Consider the following 7587-nt stretch of genomic DNA (forward strand, 5'->3'; position numbering starts at 1 on the left):
TGGCTATTTCAGAGGGATGAAGGAACTTACGGGAAAACAGGTACAGGTCCTCTACTCTCACTGAGGTGAAACTTTGGGTGTTCAGAGAGAAGAGGGATTCACGTAAACTCACCCTGCCAAAAAAAACTGCCTGGAAAAAGTCAGCTCCTCTCCCTCACTGTGATGGAAACAGTCTGTGGTTGGCTTTTCCAGAGGGACGAAGGAGCTTACTGGAACAGGCACAGGACCCCCCTTCTCTCACGAGGTGAAACATCCTTTGGATGTTCAGAGAGAAGAGGGATTCACCTTAAAAACCGTCCTGCATAGGAACCTCCTGGAAAAGTTAATTCTCTCCCTCACTGTGGTGAAACAGTCTGTGGCCGGCTGTTTCAGAGGGATGAAGGAACTGACAGGAACAGGTGCAGGACCCCCTCTTTTCTCGTGAGGTGAAACAACCTTTGGGCGTTTCAGAGAAAAGAGGGATTCAATTGAAAAAGGGTACAGGTCCCTCTGAGGAGCGGAGAGGAACTCCCGGGAAAAAGTGAAAGAGCTCCCTTCCTTTCACTGAGGGGGGAAAGCAGAAGTGTTCCCATCAATGATGTCTGTAGGGGGAAAGGGACATCCCTCGGGGAAAATCCCAGAGGTTGACACCTCCCCACGTGTTTGCCGTGCGTGGCACCCTTGTGAGCTGGGAGACGGGAGCCTGGAGGTGAGCGAGGCCGTGCACGAGTACGCCCTGCGGCTAGCACACGCCTTTGGTCCTCTTTTTCTGGCAAGACAGGCGGCCTGATCCAGGCCCGGTCAGGTCAATCGGCTGATCTCCCTCGGGAGGCTAGGGTCAAGCAGTCATGCTGCCGTTGGTACCCACACCGCCGTGCGTACAGTGCAATCGGCTAATTGGCTGCGTATATCCACTCATCACCCCTGTTTCTGTTAGACATTGGTTCTAGCACTCAGCTTCCCCTTGTTTGGGTCCGTGGTGGGTGGTGGATAAGCACGCCAAGTATATGGAAAATCAAAATCAAAAACCCCCACAGACAGACTTACTGTTGAGACCCGTGCAAGGCCCCCGACCACGGCAGCACCCTGAAGCCCTACGTGCCCCCGGGTGCAAAAGAAAACCCGAGGCACAGGATGACACTGTATGCCTGCTGCCAAGATGGCGGACAAGACGAATAAATCATTACAAACATGTCTGGGCCACCAGATTTTCCAACAGATGGACTCTCGTGCTGGGCCCTCCCGGCCAGCACCCAGACAAAGGGAAAGGGCTCTGAGCTCCCCTCAGACGACCCACTGGGCTGAATCAGGAGCACCAGCTGAACCGCCGAAACAGCTGGTGCTCCACGAGCAAACCCCAAAGCCGAAAGGGCGGCCGAAACGGCCGAGGCCGGAGACCGACTTGATGGCGAGTCTGGACCCCCAAGGCGTTTCCCGCAATTTAAGGTCCCCGTCAAACCCGAAGGCTCGACAATGCCTACAAATGGTAAGGGCATTGGAGAGCCAGCGCAAAATCCGGCTGTCGATCCGGGTTGCGCGAGATCAGGGCTCATCGTGCCCAAAAATCAAGCCACCCTTTTCCTGCAGGAGACAAAGGAGCTAAAAGATGGGAGGAAAGTGTGCCTCTCACCATGAATCCCGAGGAGAAGAGAGTCAAGATGGTGCTACTTGGCTTCTCAGTCTCATACGATGTGGGGGTATGCATCACACCCAACAGGTTGTGGAGGCTTCCGATTGTCGAAGGGAAGACTCCAACCAGGCAAGTCTGGGGACCATGAAAGGTAGCCCAAGCTCCAGCCTTGATCTGGGTAACTGGGGTACCTATCACCCACGCACTTATGTGCCTGAACCACTTCGGTGTTTCAAGTGCCAGAAGTACGGACACCACCAGGCCCAACTGCACAGCCAAGCCAAAATGGTGTCTGTAGCAGGCACACAATACCGAGGTGTGCTCAAGGCCCCATAAAGAAGAAAAGAAGGACTCAAAAAAAAGCCAAAGTCCTAACTGTGCCCAAGAGGCATCATGCCTGGAGCCTGGCTTGCTCTGTCAGGAAGAGGCGGCCCTCAAACGGGATGAGGTTGCTAAGAAGCGACCAGACTTTGTTTCCCGCCCACCCAGGCACCTACGTCTGGGGGGGGAACAAAAGCCAAAAAGAGTTCCCGACCCTAAAAAGGAAGGAAGCTGCCCCCAGCCGAAACCGGAGATCTCCCACAATCAGGAGTTCCCCCAAGTAAGCAAGTGCAGAGGAACCACAGGAAGGTTCCAACAACACCACACGGTCCTCCCCAGACCCCGAAGACAGTTCTTCGACGAGGGGGGACATGTCGATCCTGATCACTGCTGTGGTCACAGCAGTGGCGTATCCTTGTCCAGGACCAAGGAAGAGGCGGATAAGGCATTTGACGTTGCCATGACGACATTCAAACAGACTGTGAAAAGCATAAAGGGAAGGAAAAATGGAGAGGGCCAAATCAGCCCAATCCTCTCCCTCACCCCAGGTCGAGACTCCCTCCCCCCTCCAAGCCAGGCTATGCCCTCACAGGCAGAGCCTAGCCAGGCTATGCCTCACAGCAGAGCCTAAAACCCGGCTGATTCGTGCCACAAGCCCAATCAGAAGAAGTGAGCCTGCCCAGGCAAGGCCCGCCAATGCACAGAAACAGCCTGCCCGGAAAAAAACCAAAGACGAAAAGTCAGAGCTACCAAAGGCTCTCCCCCCCAGTGGATCCAGGGATAGCTGAACAGCCCAAAGAGAGCCCTCAAGCAGTGAGGATCTCAAAAATGGAGTTTTCAGACTCCGACCGTCAACCCGAAGTGACGATGTCTCTGATGTAACTATCAATTAGTAACATCATGACACGCAATCTAAGTATTCTGCAGTGGAACATCTGTGGCTTCTCCTCAAGGAGTGCCATCCTCCACGCAATAGTGCGATCATAGTAAGAATTTCCAACGTGTTCGAGTCACGTGACGTGGTGTTGACTTCCGTGGGATTAATGTCTTCAGAATCATTCTGTACGTCTATGATATAACTTTTCAAGCTCAAATATTCAAAGAAATGCTGTGTATCTGATTTGTTTATATCTTAAATCAATAAAGCAAGGTAAATGTTTTGCATTTAGAATTACCAGTTGTCTGATTGGACACGGAACCTACTCGCGGTGATACGATAAGATGCAAAACCCTTATGCAACTTTATATGAAGAACAATATATGTAATAAGAAAAAATATTTGACTGAATCTCAGAACTATATTAAACTTTCCGGCCCTTTCGAAGCGAAGAGTGTTTGTGGATAAACAATAGAAGTTGCAGAGTAGTCAGGCACTTTTGCATTTTATTGAGGCTTCCACAATGATTTGCTCTAATAAAAAGTTAACCAGCATATTAAGTGCTTTTATGGTTTTCTATTGACTTTTTCATGTAAAAAAAAGATAACTTTTCCTTTCTCATAACTTGTAATTCAGGACAAATTTCGATGAATCGTGTAGTAGCGATACAACTTGTACAAATTATCAAAGTGTTAGGGTTTAAGGATGCTACAAAAGGCCTTTTAATGTATATATGTGATGTTTATGTATTTTATTTCATAATATATATAATAAAATTTTATATATTTTATATATATATATATATATATATATATTATATTATGTAGAAAAAATATATAATATATATTTTATATATATATAATATATATATAATATATATATATATATACACATATTATATACACAAAATATATAATGCGCGTAAGAGGAAGTGGGGCTGAAAAACTGAAGTACATGTAAATCTCCAGGGAATTCAATAGGGTCATTGAAAAAAGGGAAAGGGTAAAATAATAATAATATTAAACTTTAATGGCGGACAATTGGCGCAGGCCCCTTGCGGTCACTTCTCGCCGCTGTCGCCGGGAAACGAGTGGGAGATGGGCCCGGAGGGCGGGGCGCCGAGCGCGGGGGCCCCGCGGAGAGGCCGGCGGGGAACGGGTAGTCGTCTCGCTCCAGCAGGGGGAGTCAGCGGGGGGGCCCCGCGGGGGACGAAGGCAGTTTCCACGGGGGTCGAGAAGCAGCCCCGACCTGAAAAAAACAAATTTTCCAGCTCCGGTGAGGAGCAGGAACGGCTCCACTTGGACGAAAACGTGTTTCCACTTCGGGCTGGGAAACGGGGGACGGGGACAAAAACGGGTTTCCACTTCGTAAGGGCAGGGACAGCTTCTGCTTGGACGAAAAGGGGTTTCCATTTTGGGCTGGAAGACGGGGACGTGACGAAACGGGTTTCCACCTCGCGGCGAGGAGCAGGAACGGCCTCCCTTGGACGAAACGCGTTTCCACTTCGTAAGGGCAGGGACAGCTTCTGCTAGGGGGAAAACGGGTTTCCACTTCGGGCGGGAAAGACGGGACGTGGCCCGAAACGGGTTTCTACCTCGCGGCGAGGAGCGGGAAAACGGCCTCCACTTGGACAAAAACGCGTTTCCACCTCGCGGCGAGAAGGAGGAACGGCCTCTACTTCGACGAAACGCGTTTCTACTTGAGGCTGTGGGGCAGGAGCCTGAACGTAGCGCGTCTCCACCTCAGGCTGAGGAGCAGGAACGGCTCCCACTTGAACGAAACGAGTGTCCAAATTGTCTCCGAGGAGCAGCATGGACGAGGCAGGTCGAGGGGCGGCCTCGGCCTGAGCTAAGGGGGGTCGGACGACAGACTTTGGCAGCCGGACCCAAAAGCGCAGTCGCGCCGCGGCTTTCGGTCCCGGGGGCGTGGGCGGCGTCGACAGAAGAAGCTTCCTCGCCGTCGGAAATGCCCCTCCTTTCGACGTCCAGCTCCGAGTCGGGCTGCTTCCGGAGGGACGGGCCCCAGGCGCTCGGCCTCGACCTCCACCCTCACCTTCTGCGGGCCGTCGACGAAGCTGAAAACAACAGAGCTCAGACGCGGCCATTCGGGAGGAAGACTCTTTGGCAAGGAAGACGACGCTGTGCGATTACTCACGTGTACTGCAGCTCCAGCCCCTCGCTCGACCCCCCCGATGGGGGAGGTGCGCAGGCACCACGCCCCCAGCGAAAGCAGCACCAGCTGACGGAGGAGGAAAATTTATGTTTATATGTACTTAATGGATATTCAGTCCTACATCTGTCCACACCATAACCCCTTCACTTGCAGGCAAGCGCAGCTGCAACAGAGGAGAGAAGCATTTCCGTGCCGAACAAAAAGGGCGAGACTTATAATATTCATCGCGAAGATCGGAGAGTAAATCCTTCGTCAGTGGGTTCCCTTCGGCGTCGGTCCTCCCCGCTGACTGCGAAGTCATAATCATAAAAAATGAAGTAAGAGGTGAAGAATCGAAGGGCGGGGGGGGGAGAAGGTAAAGTGGTCGACCTCCCTCGCTGCCCTTAAATACCTCGCAGCTACAGGAACCAGGACAGGGCCTGGGGCAGGAGGGGTGGGCCGCCCTTGCCCTTGCGCACGAGTTCATTTATCCCGATCGAGCCAGTCCTTTAGCACCGCTACCCCAGCCGCGCCGAAAGGTCAGCCGGACAGCAAATGGGGAAATGGAGGTCAGCCAATGTCTGCGCTTTTTCAGTCGCGTTTTTACGTATTCATCTTCGGTTGACGCATCCAAATGTACGAGTAAATGCGAATGTGATAGTTGATATGCACATACTTTCTCAAACACTCACAAGAGAGAAACATAAGGTGTGGAAAAAGAGTGAACACAATGTTACAATATCTGCAAAAATCGTTTTTTTCTGTCAAAATGAAGTCTACACTAATGCACTTATACACAACATGCTTTCATACATACTGAGAGAGAGAGAAAGAAAACAGACATACAGGAGGGCAATAGACATTTCTACCTTCGCTCACCGTACCCTTTCAGTCGCTTTTAATCCAATCTACATTGCCGTACGTTTATATATATATATAATATATATATATATATAAAATATTATATAATAATATAGATATATATATTATAATACATACATATACACAGACACATATCTGTAACAGTACATACACATTTATGCATTAAAGTATACACACACCACACACACACACACACAATATATATATAAATTAATATATATATAATATATAATAATAAATAGTATATATATATATATATATATATATATTAATATATAAAATGTATATATATATATAAGATATATATATATATGTGAAAAATATTTTATTTATATTTTATAATATATAATATATAAAATATATATATCATCATCATCATCAATAAAGGTATGCTCATGTTTGAGCAGCCATGGACCCCTCCACCATCCTCGCCCCTCAACTCGATCTTACGCTTTTCTTTCCCCTTTTTACCATCGACAACCGCAAATATCTTTTATGCTGTCGCTCAGTCTTGTCTTCGGTGCCTCTTCCTTGTTCCTATCACCATCCCTGTCAGCAAGTTTTCTCAATACTTTTACTTCTCATCACAGACCAATAAACTTAATTCCTTTGTCAAGATGTCCAACAGTCAGTCTTTACAATTTTTTTTCTCAGCACTTTATCATTCGTTTTCTTCTCTGTCCCCGTTAATACGTAATACTGTTTTGTAAAACCACATTTCAAAAACTATTGATCTTTTCTTGTCTATCTTCTTCAGCAACCAACACTCAGAACCATATGATGCAATTTGGGGAAACTAAGAGTTCAATAACCTCAGCTTGCTGCAAGGTAATGCTTCGGTCTTTCCAGATGTTTTGAGAGCAACTGGGCGTTTTGGCAATGGTAATTCTTCTTTATCCCGGTGAAATCAGATGGGATTTGTTAAAACAGCTCCAAGATAAGTGAAACTTTCACATTTTCCACAAACATCCATTGATTGTAACAGGTCATCATTGTTCAGGCCGGTTACTTTGAATCTTTATCTTAGTTTTCTTGGCATTAAGAAACAAAACCAGCCTTTTCGCTTGCTTCTTTAACTTATCTAGTAGTTGTTGTAGTCAGTGAAAAATGCTGGCAATCAAAACTATACATCGGCCGTACCCAATTTGAATTTTGTATCCTCCAACATCCACAGTTTTCCCTTTAAAATTCTCTAGAGCACCCCTATAATTGTTTCAGAATATATATTAAAAAGGTGCGGAGACAGAATGCAACCCCGTCGCACTCCTGTTTGACTTCGAATCATTCTGTTAACCCATAAGTGGTTTCTTACAGCTGCTTGTTGTTGGTCATACATGGATTTTATTAGTTGGATGATGTGTTTTGGAAACTTAATCGTTCATGGTTTTTCCCGAGGATACGTGATCAAAAGTATCAAAAGCTTTCAAGTAATCGATGAAACACAGGTATAGGTCTTCTGATGTTTTCTGTTTCTCTCTATGATCCAATTTCAGATTTAGAATCTGGTTTCTGTTACCCTTTTTCCCGGGCAAAAAACCTGCTTGTTCGTTTCAATTTCTTCTCTTAACTTCAACTTCATTTTCAGCAATAATTTTCAAAAAAATTTTTCTGCTGTGACTTTAATGCAATTTTCCTATTATGTTGCATTGGAGTGCATCACCTTTTTAGGTAGGGAGCAAAGACTGATTTTTTCCAGTTTCTGGCCATCCTTCTTTCCGTTCCAAATTTTTGTACAAGTTGTTTTAAT

General features: G+C 47.0%; 1 pseudogene; it reads right to left on the reverse strand.

Annotated features, from left to right (window-relative positions):
- Window positions 1-3867: 3867 nt before the first annotated feature.
- Window positions 3868-5051, reverse strand: LOC119589795 (annotated as a pseudogene).
- Window positions 5052-7587: the final 2536 nt, after the last annotated feature.

Source organism: Penaeus monodon, chromosome 26 (assembly GCF_015228065.2).
Source record: "Penaeus monodon isolate SGIC_2016 chromosome 26, NSTDA_Pmon_1, whole genome shotgun sequence".
NCBI lineage: Eukaryota > Metazoa > Arthropoda > Malacostraca > Decapoda > Penaeidae > Penaeus > Penaeus monodon.